The sequence below is a fragment of the Saccopteryx bilineata genome, chromosome 3 (genome assembly GCF_036850765.1).
Source record: "Saccopteryx bilineata isolate mSacBil1 chromosome 3, mSacBil1_pri_phased_curated, whole genome shotgun sequence".
Lineage (NCBI taxonomy): Eukaryota > Metazoa > Chordata > Mammalia > Chiroptera > Emballonuridae > Saccopteryx > Saccopteryx bilineata.
The window spans coordinates 33,530,883-33,551,279 of NC_089492.1; the positions used below are offsets into that span (position 1 = coordinate 33,530,883).

The 20,397-nt window shown below is 42.3% G+C and overlaps 1 protein-coding gene across 4 annotated transcripts in view; it reads left to right on the forward strand.

Annotated features, from left to right (window-relative positions):
* NCALD (neurocalcin delta) overlaps window positions 1–20,397 on the forward strand; it is a 456,249-nt gene that overhangs the window by 50,281 nt on the left and 385,571 nt on the right. Inside the window, exon 1 of one of the 4 annotated variants that reach the window (XM_066265931.1) lies at window positions 7,221–7,239. The exons of the other annotated variants lie outside the window; for them this stretch is intronic. The gene's annotated coding sequence lies outside the window, so the exon portion shown is untranslated. Of the gene's footprint in view, window positions 1–7,220; window positions 7,240–20,397 lie in introns of those variants that run through there. 4 annotated transcript variants of the gene reach the window in all.

Consider the following 20,397-nt stretch of genomic DNA (forward strand, 5'->3'; position numbering starts at 1 on the left):
AGCTTCTATTTCTCACATATCAACTGTGGATAATAGAGTTGACCTTTCTCGCTCAGACTATTGAGTTTAATGCCCTTGAAATGTGGCAAAAGTTACATGACTGCTAAAATCTTATTTCATTTCTCTGCTCCCAACCTCTTGGTCTCATTTTTAGGGAGGTATTTTGTTAGGTTCAGCAAAGTGATGATCTTGAAGGCACAGGTGGTTCAGCACCTTCTTGGAGATGACACTAATTTTTCATCTGCAAACCTCTATGGACACTTAGCTGAACTTGGTGACTAATGATAGCTCACCCTCTCAAATCTTTCCTAATTAAAACTATTTTCTTTCCTATTCCTTTTTTTAAATTTTTATTTTTTAGCAAGAGAGAGAGAGACAGACAAGGGCGGGGGGAGAGATGAGAAGCATCAATTCTTTGTTGCAGCTCCTTAGTTGTTTATTGATTGCTTCCTCATACGTGCCCTGACGAGGGTGTGGGGGTGGGAGGTGGGGAGGCTCCAGCTGAACCAGTGACTGTGGGCTTAAGCCAGTGACCTTGGGCTTCAAGCCAGAGACCATGGGGTCATGTCTATGATCCCACACTAAGCTGGCAACCCCGCTCTCAAGCTAGTAAGCCCACACTCAAGCTGATGACCTCAGGTTTTTAAATTTAAGGTCTTCAGCATCCCAGCATCCACTGCACCACCGCCTACTTAGACCTCTTACAAGTTTTCAAAAAAATTTACTTATGACTATTTTTAGAGTTTTAATTATATACAAAACTTGCATATTCTTCTATAATTTTTGTAGTGTAATAGTTTTATTTTTCTGTAGACTATTCCATGAATTGGAATGATCATTGTTTATTTACTGTTCTCTTCCTTGAGGCTCTTTTCATTTCTTCTGTGTTATTTCTTTAGGATAAAGCCCCAGGGCAGTAATATGGGCAGGGCTGCCGTATAAAATGTAGCACACCCTGTTAAATTTGAATTTCAGATAAACCATAAGTATTTTTTAGTGTAAGTACATCCCATGTGTTATTTGGTACAAATTATACTAAAAAATGTTCATTTTTATTTGAAATTCAAATTTCACTGGGTCTTTTGTTTGCTAAATCTGGCAGTCCTAATTATGAGTCAAAATGTAAGAACATTTCATGAGCCAAAGATTCTATTATTGACATTTTCAGAAGGGAGAAACATAAAGGAGAAAAGGAGAACCCTGCGATGTTCTGTAAGTGATTATCTAGGTTCTTACACTTAATTTTTTAGCAGGTCACATAATCATATAGTGTTATATAAACATATATAAATATTTATAGACAGACAATGAAACACTTTTGGACCATTCAGACATCTACATGGTTGACTTTCCTCGATTTGGCTCTCGCTGTTAGTTTCTTTTTTTTTTTTTTTTTTTTTAATAAATTTTTATTAATGGTAATGGGATGACATTAATAAATCAGGGTACATATATTCAAAGAAAACATGTCTAGGTTATTTTGTCATCAAATTATGTTGCAAACCCCTCGCCCAAAGTCAGATTGTCCTCCGTCGCCCTCCATCTAGTTCTCTGTGCCCCTCCCCCTCCCCCTAACTCTCTCCCTCCCTCCCTCCCATGTCCTCCCTCCCCCCACCCTTGGTAACCACCACACTCTTGTCCATGTCTCTTAGTCTCATTTTTATGTTCCACCAATGTATGGAATCATGTAGTTCTTGTTTTTTTCTGATTTACTTATTTCACTCCTTATAATGTTATCAAGATCCCACCATTTTGCTGTAAATGATCTGATGTCATCATTTCTTATAGCTGAGTAGTATTCCATAGTGTATATGTGCCACATCTTCTTTATCCAGTCTTCTATTGAAGGGCTTTTTGGTTGTTTCCATGTCTTGGCCACTGTGAACAGTGCTGCAATGAACATGGGGCTACATGTGTCTTCACGTATCAATGTTTCTGAGGTTTTGGGGTATATACCCAGTAGAGGGATTGCTGGGTCATAAGGTAGTTCTATTTGCAGTTTTTTGAGGAACCACCATACTTTCCTCCATAATGGTTGTACTACTTTACAGTCCCACCAACAGTGAATGAGGGTTCCTTTTTCTCCACAGCCTCTCCAACATTTGCTATTACCCGTCTTGTTGATAATAGCTAATCTACGCTGTTAGTTTCTTATTTGCTGTGTGCCGCCTTCTTTCTTAGTAACAGAATCCCGATTTCATTAGGGCAGCAAGGGGCCCACTTACAAACTCAATTTCTCAGGCTACTTTACAGCAAAAGGTGGCCGTGGGACTTAGTTCTGACAAAAAAGAGGTAAGGAGTCTTGGTGCAGCGTCTCCCCTTTGCCTGGAATGTAACTGCGGCGTAGACAGCTGCAGCGACCGCACTGTTACCTGGGAAGAAAGCTGCAATACGAATGATGGACTAGTGAGAGGATGACAGCAAAATGTAACCATAACTGATACACCCATCACTGATTTTAGAAAATCAAAATATTCAAGTTAATTGCATATATTTTTAGAAGTGTCTTCAAGTCCTTTGTAGAAAGAGGTAGGTATAAATCTGTATACACTAAAATAATAAGTATGTCTGTGGAAGTCAGTGTGCCCACAGGAAGGGGTTGAGGATTTCCTGAGGAACCCGTGTGACAGTTGCTGATACAAGTTCAGTCAGGGTTGAAGGCTGCGAAGCCCAGTTCCTGAGGCACAGAGACCAGTGAGGGTGGTTATAGATGTCCAGGCTGGCTTTGGGTACAAAGATTAAGATCTCAGAGGAAGAAAATGTGACACATAGGAAGTGAGGTCAGACTATTAGGAGTTCAGAGTCAGTTGTTACACCAAGGTCAGGAACTTCTGAAGTAAAAGTTAAAGACACATTCTCAGATTAGAACAGAAATTTGTCCACATATGTGGATTGACACTAGAGAAGCAGCCACTGATAGGTGTCCTCCTGGTACCGTTTCCTCCACTGTGTTGTGCTTAACTTATCCCCTGCCTCAGTTCCTCTGTGGTTCGTGATCCTGAGACATGAGGGCAGATGTCAGTGTGGACTGAACCTTCGCTACACCACTGGTGATTTGGAAGATATTTTCCATAGATTAATTTCTCGCTCCGTACACTTCAAAATTTATTTCTCCTCCAGTGCCCACACACTTCCAGTGCTGGGCACTTACCACCTGTTCACAGCCTCTGGCCTTGTCCCTTCGTTGAATCACAGTGGGTGAGTCAACACCAGTGGGCGGCAGGAACATTCCTGGAAGCCTTTTCCACTCCGGGACAGGCAGCAGCAACTTAACGGTTTTGGAAAGGACCACAAACCTCAGTAACATGTCCTGTGACGCCTCAGACTAAATGAATTCCCGCTCAACTTCCTATTATCTGGATCCCGAATATGTTGAGGGCAACTCGGATGCCACCTAATGTGATAAAGAGGGCAGTTTGAACCAACTGCTGTTGTATTTCAACAATTGCTTATTTATGCAAAATTACACAAACAAATGACCTGTAGGCACACTATTAGGGAACCCTTCCTAGAGTTTGAAAAAGGCCCCTGGACCCTCATTAACGGTCCTGAGGTTTTATCTTCTTCAGAGGTATGGTCACCCCAACTCTGTGTATTTCTTTAAAGAGATGTACACAGGGCGTACACCCACCCTTTGCTGCCTGACAATTTGAGAACAACAATAATGAAGCAAAATAATGTTTATTTGAGTAATACAGGCTGTTGATAAAAACAAAGATAAAAACATAAAGATTTGAAAAAATTTACTATAATCTTACAATGTCAGGGATTTTGGTGTATTTCTTCAGATGTTCTTTGCATTCACACACACACACACACACACACACACACACACACACACACACACACATGCACATATATAAAACTTCCATTTCCTCTACAGTAAAAAGGGCATAACTTCAAAATGTTATTTTAAAGATTAAATATATGGCGAATTTTCTTCTATATTATTAAATATTCTTGTACAAGGGTGATTTTTAAAAATACCTGTATAATATTTAAAAATTTCCTATTATTGGACATTTAGGTTTTTAATATATTTTATATTATAAATAAAGTTGTGGTGAACATCTTTCCACATATATCTCTGTGAATTCTTTATTACCATGCACATAATAGCTTTCTAAAAATGAAATTATTGAGTCACAAGATATGAAAAATTTAAAGAATTTTATACATACTAATAAATTGCTTTTTAGAAAGTCTATATGAATTTATATTTTTGAAAGAAATCTGTAAAAATGTTTTTGTAAGCCCTTGCCAGAAAATCTTTGAAATAATATTCCCTGGTTTTAATGATTATTTCTCTGGTTGTTGTGATGCTGAATATTTCTTACATGCATTTGGCTTTGTATATCTTCTGTAAATTGTCAGCTTATGTCCTTAGGTAAGAGTTTTTAATTAGATAATTTTTAATTAAAGCAATACATTTTCCGAAACGCACAGAGCCCGTTATTATTATTATTGTTGTTGTTGTTGTTTTGCTCTTTCCCATCTGCTCTTTCTTTGGCCTTTCTTCTTCCTCTCCTTAAATAAAGGACTGTTCCAAGAGCTGCCCTTGACCCTTATTTTATTTTTACATATTAGAGCAAACGATAAGATACTGCAATTCTTAGAAGGTTGAAAATGATCAAATACCAGAAATTTTATGTGATTACACCTGATATATTTCTTTTGACAATATGACTCAACCTACCTACCTTTATCTGTCTGTCCTTCATCTGTCTATCCATCCATCGAACAAATATTTATTAACCAATTGCACGTTACTCTCTGAGAATGACTCAGAGAGGTCTTCAGCTCTGGCCTCTCTCCTGAGCTCTGGTGCTGTATTTTATGGATTTGCTAATCAGGTATACTATGGCTCTATAATATTCTTCATATCTTCTGTTCCTATTTTATCTACCTCAGTGTAGATTCTCATTATTTAACGTGTGTCTTAATGTCATATGTTTGGGCTGCTATAACAAAAATGCTGTAAACTGGATGGCTTGGAAACAGCAAACATTTTGTGGTAAACAAAATTCTGGAAGCTGGAAGTACAAGATTATGGCTCCACATAGAGCGTGGTCTCTGTTCACTGAAGTTGCGGGTTTGATCTGGCACCAATGAGTGTACAACTAAATGGAAGAACTAAGTAGAATGAGTTGATGCTTTCTCTCCCCCACCCCCCTTAACACCCTGCTCTCTCTTTCTCTCTCCCTTCCTCTCTCTCTCTTTCAGATAAATGAAAAAAAATATTATGGCACCAGTAGATTCAGTGTCTGATGAGGGCCTACTTCTTCATAGATGGCGTCTTCTCATCGTGCCTTCACATGATGGAGGGGGCAATCTAGCTCTCTGGTGTACTTTATAAGGGCACTAATCTTGTTCATAGGCTCCACTCTCATACCTAAGAACCTTCTGAAGACCTCACTTCCCAGTACTTACTTTGGGGTTAGGATTTCAGCGTATAAATTTTGGGGGAACATAAACACTCAGACCATAGCAGTGTGTAATGTTTTCTCTCCTGCAACATTTTCATCCGTCTCTCACCTTCACCCTACACTTCCTTAGATTCAAACTTTTTTCTCTTGTAAGGGTCATTTAACACATAACACTTTTACTGACCCCAGCCCCCTCCCTGTCCCTCACTACCACAGATAGACATTTCACCATCCGGTAGCTCTTTATATGCACATTTCTTTTCTGGAACTTTTCTCCTCCTACCATCTGGTTATTTCTGTACAGTACTTTATTTTATGTTGAGATATCATTTGCATATAATAAATGCAAACGTTTCAATTGTACAACTTGATGAATTTTTACATATGCATATTCCTGTACAACAACCACTCAGATCAAGACACAGAACATTTCCATCACTCCAGAAGTTTCCCTTATGCTTTTTCCCAGTAAACAACCACTGCCAGCTACCAAAGATAATGACTGTTCTGATTTTTATCACCATAGATTAGTTTTCATGTCCTTGAACTTCAAATAAATAGCATCAAAGATACTCTTTTGTATCTGGCTACTTTTGTTAAACATTAATGCTTTTGAGTTTCATTTATGCTATTGTGTCTATCAATAGTTCTTTTTAAAAAATGGCTGTATAGAATTCTATTGTATAAATACATATCATTTGTTTATACATTTTCCTGTTGGTGGATACTTGGGTTGTTTTCAGTATTTCACAATTTTGAATAAAGATGTTAAAACATTCTTGAACAAATCCTTCTTTCTCTTGCACGTATATAATCGAACAGTGCAAATGCAGGTTCGGCTGCTCATCCTCACAACAAAAGCAAAACTGTGAAAGATAATAGTGCAAAAGGAAAGAGGTTTATTCAGGTGTTATGACCTGGGACAGTGGTGGACTCCTGTTTCAATGACCTCTTGTGTTTCTGCTCAAGCCTATGGTTCTTATAGGGATAGTGAATAGTGAGGAAGGCTTTTTTTCCCTATCCAATTATCTTGCTAGCTTTTGGAGTACTGGGGCCCTGCCCATTCATATTTCTAGCTTTTGGCACACTCAGTGTAAGAACCTCCCCCTGTGCCATCTGGGTCAGTGGTGGAGACCCTTGGGTGCTTCCTGACTGCCTACGGTAACACATATATCTAGAAATGGGTTTCTGGGACATAGAGTAGGCATAGGTTGAACATTAATAGAAACCACAAGTTTTCCAAAGGGTTATTCCATTTTATATTCTCACCAGAAATATGTTAGAGTTTATCTATATCCTTGCCATCATCTGAGGGTATACATCTTTTTCATTCTATTTTACGCATAGTACTATCTCATTGTGATTTTAATGAGACATGTGGTCTCAGTTCCAGGATGAATAATGATGCTGAGCACACTGTCATAGTCTTACTGTCTATCTCAATGATTTTCAACCTTTTTCATCTCATGGCACACATAAACTAATTAAAATTCTATAGCACACCAAAAAATGTTATTATTATTATTTTTTTTACCAAACTGACAAAAACATAGGTATAATTTTGATTGATTAACACTGATGGCTATTGTTGTGTTGGCTGTTGCCATTTTTTATTTTTTTTTATTTTTTTTATTTTTTTTATTTTTTATTTTTATTTATTAATTTTTAGAGAGAGAGGAGAGAGAGAGAGAGAAGGGGAGGGAGGAGCAGGAAGCATCAACTCCCATATGTGCCTTGACCGGGCAAGCCCAAGGTTTCGAACCGGCAACCTCAGTGTTCCAGGTCGACGCTTTATCCCACTGCGCCACCACAGGTCAGGCTGTTGCCATTTTTTAACTTGACAATATTATCTGACAAAGGGAAAAGAGGTCAGTGCCCCTGACTACATAGTCAGCTTTTGCATGCTTTAAAATTCTTGCGGCACATCAGTGTGCCGGCCGTAGCCCACCAGTTGAAAATTGTTGGTTTATTTGGATATCTTATCTCATAAAGTGCCTATTTAAGTGTTTTACCCATTATCTTAATTACTGGAAGTTTAAGTCCTCTAACTTTGTTTTTCTTTTTTAAAATTGCCTTGGCAATTTTAGGCCCTTTGAATTTCCATATAATTCTCAGAGTAAGCTTATCAATTTCTATTTAAAAAATGCCTGCTGGGATTTTGACCAGGACTTTGTTTAATCTATAGGTCAGTTTGGGTGAACTGATGTTTTAACAATCCATGCACATGGTGTGTCTTTCTGTTTATTTAGGCCTTCTTTTATTGGATCAGCAATGTCTTCAGTGTAGGGGTTCTTGCACATCTTTCGTTGAATTTATTCCTAAGCATCTGATTTTTTATGACATTGTAAATGGTATTTTTAAAATGTGTATTTCTGATTGTTGATTTTTAGTCTATAGAAATACAGCTGATTTTTGTACATTTTGTATCTTGTGTTTCTTCTTAATTCATGTGTTTGTTTTAATTGCTTATAGATGAATTCCTCTGGATTTTGTAGATACATAATGATGTCATCGGCTAATAAAATTTTACTACTTCCTTTCTAATATTTATCCCTTTTCTTTCCTATTCTTGTCTTATTACACAATTTCTGTACATTTCTTTCCTCCCCACCAGACGGAGGTGAAGCTCTTTCATGGTGCTTTAAACATGGGAGATATTAAGAGAATTCCGGCTGACTGTGTCAGTGTTGATCGGGAAAGGGATGAAATTGAAGCTGTCATGTACTCTTCTGTATGATCAGTGAACCACTGCCAGGATAAAGGCTGCTGGTTAAAACTCATTTTTGTGAGTTGATATGTACTGATTGGCAAAGGTTGCTACAGGTGCCTTGTAGACTTTCTGGGTCGTTCTGCCTGGTTTGTTGTTCCCAGTTCCTGGATGCTTCTCCGATCTTATGTTAGTGTTAATTGTGTTCTTTCATAAGACTCTTGCTGAGCATTTTGAGACTTCCAAAATAGCATTGACTGCTTCTCCTTACAATAGCATGGAGCAGATGGATCCCTGGACCTCACTGCCTTTAGTTTCAATTCCCCAAGCTTCTCTGGGTATAGAAAAAAAAATCTGCATTTTCAATATCACTAGAGTGAAGCCTGGGAAATGTTCAGTTTTGAGCTTTTAAATTCCAATGGGCACTGTTATTTTTAGATTTCTAGTATGCACTAGGATCCTGTGAGTGAGATTGTATTAAGGAATGAGGATGAGGGCTCATGTGAGTGGTCTTTTCCCAGAAAGCAGCTGCTCTTGCCTGTTCTGAAGATTCATGGGACTGAGAGCTGCAGATGGTACCCAGGGCAGGAGGGAAGCATCAACTGGAATTTGATACCCATTTTTGCATTTTAGTTACAGTACTCATTTCTCTTTTAATAATTCCATTGTCCATGTGGTTGGAAGAGGATGCTTCTTCCACTGCATGATGAGTTTGTTTCTAAGGAGGTAATTCCATTGTTTCCTTGTTTCTTTGCAAATTCGGGTTGTCTAAGCAGTAGATGGGTAAAGTATTTAAGGTGGTTTTGACTGAAGGCTACAGGGACTGCTCTCTGGTCCTCTCCTACTTTTTAGTTGACAGTTTCTACTACTTTAGGCTCACACATTGATGAAGAACTAGCATATCAATGAGCTAATTATGCTTTCACTATTGAATAAATATGATCACCCTGAAAAAAAAAAGTGACAGAAATACTAGAAAAGATAAAACCAAAATGCATGTCCTTGTAAATTTGGATTAAATAATATAGATATAGGATGATTACTTTCTTTCAAATGTCCGATTTTTTAAACTATTTTATACATTTGGTTCTCTTAAACATTAACAAAATGACATCAGAACAGGGTTCTTTAAATATTTTTTTTTTAAGTGAGAGGAGAGGAGATAGTGAATTTGACTCCTGCATGTGCCCCGACCAGGATCCACCTTGCAACCCTCATCTGGGGTTGATGTTCCTCCAATCAATGGAACTATTTAAAGCATCTGAGGCTGACACGCTGGAACCAACTGAGCCATTCTCAGTGCCAGGGGCCAATGATCTAACCAATTGAGCCACTGGCTACAGGAGGGGAAGAAGAAAAGAAGGGGGAGAGGGAGGGGAAGGGAAGCAGATGATTGCCTATCCTGTGTGCCCTGACTGGAGATCAAACCCAGGATGTCCATACACAGAGCCAATGCTCTATCCACTGACCAACTGTCCAAGGCCCTATAAATATTTTTGTAGCCATTATTAATAGAACACTTCTCTTTGTACTAAGCAACTGGTACTTTGCCCAATAATCTGAATTCCTACAACTCAGAAATAATTACTCTCTGTAATGATTTGCTATAAAATAATTTTGTTTCCCAAACATTTTTTTCATGCTATAGCTGCTGTTTGTAAATCTGCTTTTGTCTTTTAACAACCTGTGATATGGGTATATTTCTGTGTCAAGAATATATAGCTACATTATTTTAATAGCTACTTGCAATGGACATCCTTGTACATAAGTTTTGAGTATTATTTGATTAGTTCCTTAGGGCACATTTCTGGGAGTGGAATTTTATGACTCAAACTGTACATATTTTATCTTTTGACTCATTTTGCCAAACTTTCCTGCAGAAAATCTGAATTATATCTATATTCTTATCAACATCAAATTGAGGGTGTTTACTTACCTGTACCCATTGCCAACACTATTTGTTGTGAATCTTGACTTGCTTATATTTTTGAATTTTTATATATTTGTCTCTTCCTGGACATTGTAAACTAAATCATTTAGGATCCAGTTAGAAAACCCAAAACCATGGTAGGGATTGCAAACAGGAGATTTCCACTTGTGTTGGAAATCTGAACAAGCAAAACTGAAACATGGAAGTCACCACAAGGTAGAAGCTGCAGAAAGCAGCAGGGAAGAGGGAGAGTAAGAGAAACCAGGAGCCCTGGGGAGGGGCCTGGCACGATGGGCTGGCCTGAGGTGAGTGCGTGCAGCCAGGCTGGGGAGGGATGTAGCAGCTGGCAGGTGGCCGCCAGGCAGGTGTGGTTCAGCTGGCAGCGTATCAAAGGAGGAACGAGTGGATGGTGTCGGGGGTGTACAGTGAAGCTGGGACCGAAGCCAGGCTGGTGCTGCTCTTGGTGTGATGCTGACAGAAACTGGAAACTGGAAGTCCCACTCTGTCCTCTCACCTTCCAGGCTTTCTCCAGTGCTTTGTGTTGGCAGAACCTTCCAGGCAGCCAGCTGACAAGGGAGTAAGTGATATCCGTTTTGCAGTTCCAACGTCACAGAGCAGAAAAGAGAAAGAGGAGGCGATGGGTAGCAACTAGTTGTTTAAGCTGAAAAAACAAAGTTCCGTGCACTGGGTGGCTTCAAACAATAGAAATTTACTGCCTTGCAGTTCTGGAGCCTGGAAATCAGAGATTAAATGTTAATATGCAAAGCAGCCTGCCTGGTTTAGTTCAACAGCTAATTTTTGTGGCCTTGTGGGCTTCCTGCTGTAATTCATATCACCTGGATGCATATTATGCTAGTAACTCATTCCTAATGTATGGGTTAGAATTTCATTAAATTATGCAAAGTACATGGAATGTGGTGCTGTCTGAGCAAACGAGATAAACTTAGTTCCAGCAATCAGATCAGATCCAGCTCCTTTCCTCAGAAAACCTACCAGGGAGTGGGGAGCTGGGACAACCTGTTTGAAAATCCCTGTGCACATAGTCACACCTACTGTGGAGACAGCTAGCGGTCAGTGTCCCGAGCCCTTTGGTTGGATGTGAAGCTATGCAATTTGCTTTTTGACTGTTTCCTCTCCTCCTCCACTTCTTTCCTTTTGTGATGCCCCCTCTAACTTGGAATGGGAAGGAGGCATTTTGGGGGGCAGAGATGAAGAAGTCCCTACCCTTGAAGCCTGCTCAGGTAAGTGAGTTGAGAAACAGGTATTCATTCTCAGTACGATTTGTGCAGGAGTAGAATTAGCTCAGCACTAGGGGACCCCAGGGCTGTGAGAGGGCCAGGTGTCTTACTGTCTCTGTTTCCTCAGGGCCAGGTGCAGTGCCTGGTATCTGGGCAATGTCTGTTTGCGGAAGGAGGCAGCACAGTTAGCCTTGGGAGTCTTCAGAGGATTAATTACCAGTACATTTGAACTTGGTGTTGAAGGACAGGGAGAAGTGGATGGCAGCATGGGAAAGAATTTTTTTTTTTACCGTGTTTTCTCTCCCTAAGGTCCCTTCTCTACCTGCCTCTAAAATTTGAGTTGTGGCAATGCGTGTGACCACGGTCCTCCACTCTGTCGGGTGTTTCTAGGTACTTCTGTCCCTTGGGCCTCAGCACAGCGCTGACTCACCCAGATGGAGGGTGCCCTGCCTGGGAAGAGAGTCTAGGAAACTGGGCTCCAGGCCCAGCTCCATCACTAACTCTAAGATGTTGAACAAGCCACTTGCCCCTTTTGTTTAGTATCTTTGTAGATAATAAGCTAAATGGTGTGGGTAATGCATTAAAAGTATTCAACGCCATCTGGTTACCAGGTGATATTGTGAGTTAGGACTTTGTGCACATGGATTACTTGCTTTTCAGTAGGTAGGCATCTCAGTGAGGGAGCAGGCTCATGATCTGGGAGTATGTGGGGTGGTGAGTGGTTCTGGATTAGTTTAGTAAAGATTTCCGAAGGGTCTGTTCACATTTATTCCTAATAGAGTGCTGAGGGTGGACTGCTGCCGGCATAAGCATCAGGCTGGGCCAGGACCCGAGGGTAAGCCGGGAGAGGATCCTACAGAGTGTGAGCGATAAAGAAATTGTATATTCATTCATTCTTCAATTATCTGTCAGGTTCCAACAGACACAGTCTCTTTCCCTTTGAAAGTTACTACCTGGTAGGGGAAACAAACAATAAGCAAATAATTATACAGCTAATTATATTTATTATAACAAGTGCTAGGAAAGATGAATGCAGTCGTAATGGCAGTGCGGTATGAGAACCTTGCCTGATGTGTGTGGAGAAGGCAGGGAGCTGAGACCTAGACACGGGGAGGGGTGACCAGTCGGGAGAACGGCCAGACAGAGAGATCAGCGCAGCAGGAGCCTCATGTGTGAAGCCTGAGATGGAAAGAAAAATGGGTGCATTCTAGGACCTGAAGGAAGCCTGGGGCAGAGGATGGTGAAGCTAGCAGAGGACGGGGCAGTACAAACTTAGGTAAATGGTTTTGGACTTTGACCTCGGAGCCCTGGGAACCTGAGGTGCAGCTAGTGTTGAATAATTTTGGCCTCGATCGAATAAGTGTTGGCAGTGGAGATGAAGAGAAATGGACTGATGTTAAAGCAATTTCAGAAGAAGAATGATGTAAATTGGGGATTGATTTTGCATAAGTAGGAGTAGAAGAGAGAAGCGTCCAGTTTGACTCCAGGTTTCTGGGTAGTCAGTGAGGCCATTAACAAACAACTGAAGGAGACACAGGCTTTGTGAGGGAAGGGGACGCCTCAGTCTTGGATGTTATAAAGACAGGGAGGGGCAAAGTAGGTTTACAGTTGTTTGTATGGAAAAGAATACAATTAATAAATAATAATACAAGAATAAACTGTGTGTCTTGTACTCACAACCGTAAACCTATTTTTGCTACACTCTGTATGTGTTGTTGTGAGATATCCAAATGGAGATATCAAGTAGACATCTGGAGGTATGGATTGGGCTCTTGGAATGGGGGTCTGGTCGGATTGTAGAGTTAGGAGTCTTTAACAGATGACAGATTGTAACTGTAAGCACCTGAGTGAATGAGAGTGGGAATAAAAGAGAGAAGAAAGAATAGGGGTCTATCTGATGGCAGTAGAAACAAGGGGTCTGGGGGCAGTGGGCAGCCAGGCAGGGTTGAAACTGGGCGTGAGAGCTGCCTGGTCCCTCTCTGTCGGGCACCTGTCTGCCAGGGTCCAGCCTCTCGGTGAACCTGATACACTTTTATGGGGTGCACCTGGCATATAAAAGCATGAAATGTTGTCTTTCCCTCCTTTAAACAGTTTGGACTTTGGATCATGGAAGAACACAAAATCGGTTTTCATGTGGGTTTGTGGTGGAAGCACCAGAAGATAAAGCCAATTGTGTAGAACAAGACTGATAAAGACAGAGGACTGGGAATGCAAATGCAGCTCAGCAGAACGGAGCAAATGTCGAGCATGTGATGGAAGCGGTTCTGGCATTGTGAAGCCAGATGGAAATAGTCTGGTTAAGCTAGGGGGAAAGACAGGCCCCCGTGTAGTGTGAAAGGGGAAGTCTGGGTGCTAACTGGGATTCAGTTCGGGTCTATATTCTGCAATTCTGCTCCTTATCTGGGCTGATGTTTCCTGCTACAGGATTGGGAGGTGTGTTAATGAAAAACAACTTTTTTTTTTAAAGTGGGTTTTTGTTTGTTTGTTTTCTAGAGAGAGAGAGAGAGAGAGAGAGAGAGAGAGATGAGAGGAAGCATCAACTGAATTGCAGCACCTTAGTTGTTTATTGATTGCTTTCTCATATGTGCACTGATGAGAAAAGGGGGGGCTGCAGCTGCTGAAAACAGTGTATGTTTGACTTTTGAATCTGGTTTCCAGTGTTTCACCATTCAAAAATACCAGTGTTTCATGGTATCAGGAGGCAGTTGCCATTTAGAAAGATAACTCTTAGTGGTAGTTTACCAGATTATCTTCCTGGACAGTCTTTGTTTAAAGGAAATTATGGGCCCTGGCAGGTTGGCTCAGTGGTAGAGCGTTGGCCTGGCGTGCAGAAGTCCTGGGTTCGATTCCCGGCCAGGGCACACAGGAGAAGCACCCATCTGCTTCTCCACCCCTCCCCCTCTCCTTCCTCTCTGTCTCTCTCTTCCCCTCCTGCAGCGAGGTTCCATTGAAGCAAAGATGGCCCGGGCACTGGGGATGGCTCCTTGGCCTCTGCCCCAGGCGCTAGAGTGGCTCTGGTTGCAACAGAGCGACGCCCCCGGAGGGGCAGAGCATCGCCCCCTGGTGGGCAGAGCATCGCCCCCTGGTGGGCGTGCCGGGTGGATCCCGGTCGGGCGCATGCGGGAGTCTGTCTGACTGTCTCTCCCCCTTTCCAGCTTCAGAAAAATACAAAAAAAAAAAAAAAAAAGGAAATTATATCAAGGTCATATAAGAACAGGAGTGTGAGTGTGTGTGTGTGTGTGTGTGTGTGTGTGTGTGTATGTGTAGGACAAGACTGATCCTTTATCACTTAAAAGTACATAGTCAAAGGATGAGAAAAAGCAATAGCAGAGTTAAATGTTTGAGTAACATTTTTTTTCAATGATGTCTGATCTGCATTTTCTACCCTGACATGGGCTCCAGATTTAGAATCAGTCTTTGTTTTGAAAAGGCCTTCATATATTTGCCTGTGACATTAGGTGCTCCAGAGGCCAGTGTGCTTGAACTAAACACCAATAGAAATAAGGGGACTAGTCAGGGTTTGCACATATGAGATGGAGAAGTCATGGGGTGGACCCATTTCTCTTCATGAGCAACAGGTTGGGGGCTCTCTATCTAAGACAGCCTTTGATGGGTCAAGCAAACAACTTTTTTTCATTTTGATTTCTAGAATCTGAAAGATTTCTTTCAGTAGTATGAAATTCTTCTTTAAAATGCAAGTAATTCAAAGAACCAGGCCTTTATAACCCAACAACTATGTTGTTAGTTATTGTTTCTGCTGGGATTAGTAGAAATGAGCTTGGGCATAGGTATCTAGTGATAGATGGGGAGGGGTAGAGCTTGGACGATGTCAGGGGCGTGGTGACACTAGGTGCTGACCCATGTTATGGAAGGACACCATCAAAGACAAGCATCGGGCTAATGCCTCCTTCATAATTTGGGCTGTGCCCAGAAAGATTCTGTGAAATGTGTTTTGGTTGAAGACTTTTCCCCACTGTTTTAATTTAATATGAACTTGTGCATCTTGCACAGATGACTCTGGGTGCAAAGTTCATGTTGCTTTTTCAGAGAGCGAGGGTTAGGTGGAAGTTTCCTTTTCAGACATACCCCATGGCCAGGCACTCACTTGAGGGCACACACCTGCCTCACTGCTGATTTTCCCTCTCCTCCCTAACCCACGCTGTGTTCTTTCAAAATTATATCACAATGGTAACTAAATAGTTATTTGTGTAATTAATGGCTACCTCCCAGGCTGTGCCCCAAACCTCATTTAGGCAGAATCTGCTTTGCCTGGGGTGTGGCAGGCCAGCACCATCCACTCACAGAGTAGGGGTTCCATAAAGATTCTAGAACTACTGAACAAAGCCCTACTTAACTGCAAGGCAGTGTTAGAGATGCAAACCTTCTCTCTCACCTTAGGCAAAGAGTGTAAACTCACCTTCATAACAAATAAATAAGGTTCTAGGAAACCAGAACCCAACGCATAAAATACATTTTAGGAAGATTGAGTGAGAAGGGAGTTAGTCAGTCTTCTTGGGACAAGAATTCTTTCTGGTTTAATGTCCTTGTGATAATTCTGGGACATGTGACTTGTGATGTTTCTTTTTCGACTTTCCTGGTCTGCCTGAATTTTGATCATTTCAGTATTTACTGGCCTCCTCATCAGGGGAAAGGGAGTGTGAAGAAAAGACTCATTTTACTACTTGGTAGCAATCGTGTGTTGGGTCCAGGAAGGTGAAACTAATAGTTTAAAAGAATCCTGGTGAGCTTTCTAAAGACATACTTGTCTTCCTGTGAATAATTGAGAGTCATGTGTAATTATAAAATTGTATGTAGCTATAAAATTATTAAAAACTGAGTAATGTGGTGGGTGGAAATGTCCTGGATTTTTATTTTTGAGGGATAGCAGTGGTGATATTTATAATATTGGTGCTCCCTAATTAACTTCTATAGCCCCGGGGGATTTTAAAATTACAGACAAGGTCTGGGAGGGGGGGGGAGACACGTGATGTGGCAAAAAGCTGCGTCCCAAAGGCTCAAGGCCCTTGCCCTCGTTGTTCCCCATTTGATGACACAAGAGCCTAAATTTTATATTTATGCATTTGAAAATGGAGGAATAACCTCCCAAAGGTCTGAAGCTGCCATTCCTTAGAGATCTGCCAGTGGCTGGGGCAGGGGCGTGAGTGATCCTTGGAGCTGTTCACAACCTCACCCGGCCCACTGTCACTCCATCCCTGCCCCCTCATGTCCAGAGGTAACAGGCAGCCGCAGATGGGATTCGTCAGGAGGTGGGGCCCGTGTGGGGGGCAGTGGAAGTAAATGCACGGAGATGAAGAAAGTGTCTCACTTGTTCCCATCAGGACAAAACAATGTGACTTTCCAGATTAGCAGATTAAGATCTGCTGCAGACTCTCAGTGTTTCTATTTTGGGTCCGGAGAGCATCTCTCCAACTGTTTCTTTTCTTCCCCCTCCCTTCAGACCTCAGAGTCCCACCTGCTTTTTAGCTTTTGCATTTTGCCAGCGATGTGGGGGTTTCTTGACTGTGTGCTGGGGTAAGAAGGAGTTGTTGAGTATATGCTTTTTTCATAGGCTGGATCCACAGATGACATCTCAAATGGAGCAGGCCTGGGCCCCCATAAATCATAGCTAAATGAGCGAATACATGAGCAGATGAGAGCACACACAGGAACAAAGATAACACGTGGACTTCTGTTAAGGGGCCACTTGGGGGTGCACTTTGTAGGGGCACTTCCTGCTGGGAGCACTGAACTTCGCACACTGGCTCAGACTTCCATAATGGAGAGTTTGTGTTTTTGTGAGCTGTGTGAAATTTGTGCATTTCATACCATCAGTACAGCAGACGCTCAGTGTAGTTGCTATAGACCAGTGACTTTCAATCAATGTGCTGCAAGAATTTTTAAAACATGCAATACCTGACTAAACTAATACAGTCAGGGGTACTGTATTAGTTTATGTGTGCCCTGAGATGAAAAAGGTTGAAAATCACTGATATAGGCATGATTTGTTGGCTGAGGCATTTACATATGTACGTGTGTATCCCCTGCCTTCCAATCCACACCTGGCTTTGAGCAGCTGTGCAGGTGTTTGACCCTTTACTGGGAAGTACAACTGAGAGATAAAATTCATAAGTTGGCCTGGCTGGTTGGCTCAGTGGTAAAACATTGGCCTGGTGTGTGGACATCCCGGGTTTGATTCCCAGTCAGGGCACACAGGAGAAGTATCCATCTGCTTCTCTACCCTTCTCCCTCTTGCTTTTCTCTCTCTCTCTCTCTTCTTTTCCTGCAGCCATGGCTCAATTGGAGCAAGTTGGCCCTGGGTGCTGAGGATGGCTCTATGGCCTCCACCTCAGGCGCTAAGAAGAGCTCAGTTTGTGAGCAATGGAGCACCACCCCAGATGGGCAGAATATCAATCCCTAGTGGGCTTGCTGGGTGGATCCCAATAGGGGCGCGTATGGGAGTCTGTCTCTCTGCCTCTCTTCCTTTCATTGAATAAAAAAACTCAAAAGTTGTTGAACTGAATTTCATGAACAGTAAAGTAAGGCTCCTTCTGGTGTTTCAAGTAGGGGATAAAGAAATAAGATCTTTAGAATTGTTTTAAATTTTGATATTTTATTTCTAGGAAACATTAACATTTCAAAAACTCTATCTTTACCTTTTATTTTGCTCTTAAGGGCCGACTTTGCTAAATTGAAATAACCTAGGATTAATGTCTTAAATGTATCTAGCTATTATGTGTATCGAGTGCTTTTGATTTAGCTTTTCCTTTAATTGTTTAGCTCCCCTCTTCAGGATAGTAAGTGATGTTGCTATTTCTGTTTCAATTCCCATCTTTATCTATAATTTGTGAAAAACCTTTTCTCAGAATCATCGTCATCATCACCTCACAGGAGAGTGTATTTCTTCTTCCTTTTGTCTGTTTCTAGACATAAAATCGAAATAATAAACATTTTCATGTCACCCAAAAATCAGTTGTTCCAAGAGCAACTTCAGCTTTGGCTTAATGTGTATTACATTTCATTAAGTGTCTCCCAGTGGATGCGGCTAAGAGCTGCGGTAATTAATGGGTAGATACAGGGTAGGCACCTGAGGAATTCAGGATACAATATGTTTGAAATATACACATATCGCTGTTTCTTTCCTCCACTGTTTCTCAAGTCCCTTTGGGGCAGGTGCTGGAGGAACCAGAGTGAATCATGCGTGTCCTTCTTAAGCCAGGCTCGGCACCTGCTAGGTCAGGTGTCGTGGGGGATTAAGGCAGGATCTCTACCCCCCAGGCGTGGCGGTGGACTTGGTCTGGCATATTCTTGTCCTGTGAGAGGCAATACAGTGCAGTGGCTTTGAGCAGGGACTCTGGGTCCAGACTGCCCGGGTTTGCATCCCTACCCGGCCACTTACTACCTGGATGACCTTGGGCCAGTTACTTGACATCTGTCTACTGTTTCCTCGTTTGTAAAATTAGGATGATGGCAGTCACTACCTTCAGGGCTGTTATGAGGATTGAATGTTAATACTTGCAGAGTCTTAGAACAGTGCCTGGCACAGAGTAGGTGCCACATCAGTGTTTGCTGTTATTACAACGACAATGATGGTGTTCCAGAAGTGCCTGTGTGTGTTCTCGGATTGACCGAGTCACTGACTCAGTCATCCAGCACGATGAACAGGTTCATTGAGCAGACACTGCGTACAAGTACTGGGCTTGACCCCGAGGTTTTAGAGATTGATAAGATTTAGTCCCTATCCTCGAGGTACTTTCTGTCTGTGAAATGCTCTTTGTTTCTCATCTGCATCAGTTGTAGAAGTAGAAAGGGCTGGGCAAATGTGCCAGGTAGGGGAGGAACAACGTTTGTACAAAGACTGAAAGAATCTAAAGTCATTCAGCAGGTATTGTTGGTACTTGGAAGACTTGCCCCCTGGTTGTGCCATGGAGGGGTCAAGAGCCCTCTGCTGGTTCTCCCTAAGCCCTCCTTGCCCCAGTCTCACCCGATGGAAGGGCCTGGGCATGGGTGGAGGAGTATAAACCTGTCTTGCATGGGCATCCAGTGACCCTTGCCCCAGCCCCTGGCAGTGTGGCGGAGTGACCTTGGTCAGTGCTCTGCGTCTTCGGTGGGGGATTCCCAGAGCTCTGGAGCTGGAGGATGGAAGATGAAGGGTTAACTCTGGGCTGCAGCAGCTGAGTACACAGCATAAACAGCATTTGAGGATGAGATCACTTCTGTTTTGGGAATCTAAAGGCAAACACAGTTGCATTTGTTCATGTAATCATTGCCTTGTTTGAGATTGTTTATGTTTAGAAATTCACGTTGGAATATTTATCAGTGGGGCTACAGAAACCAACCCTGGCTATTTAAACCGAAAAGATATCCACTGATGGCGGTGGGGTAGCTCTCAGAGGTGAAGGAAGGGCATGAATTGTATGTAACCTGGGCCCAGGAAGGAAACCAGGCAGTTCTGGGATTCTGAATCCTGGGGACTAAGGGATGTCTTTTCAGGGCTAACCTCAGGATGAATTGTAACAGCCATTTTCCATCCTGACATGGTTCCCCTGGAGATTTAAATTCCTAGAAGAACAAGTCGGCGAGGCCATTCTTCCCACCCCTCACCGGAAGGCTGCTGAGCCTGGGGCAGCTGAGGTGGGGAGTCCCAGTGGGTGCTGGCAGGGCGGCCACCGCCAGGTGTCCACCCCCGCCAGCGACATGTTGTATTGCTCAGGCCTCTTGCTTCCTACTCTTTCTGGCCTCTTTAGTTTTAGATAGTCTATCAAGAGTACTTTTGAGCTTTTCAGGCATGGCGTGGGGTTGTAGTGGGCGTGTTAGCAACTGTGAGTGAGCAACAAGGAGGCGGCAGGAGGAGCTGCCGATCCCAGAAGGCGGGGCTGCTCTCAGAGTCTTTGTAAGGGATGATGGTCCGGAGGCCACACACTGGAGAGGGTGGGCTAGCCCAGTGCTTCTCAAACTTTGAAGTTTCGTTTAAATCAGGGGTCTCAAACTCGCGGCCCTGAGGCCCGCCGAACAATTTTGTGCGGCCCGCAGACTAATCCACGAAGTTCAAGAAAAGTGTTGCGTAACAGTTGCCTTTTGTAGACCTAGTGCGGCCCG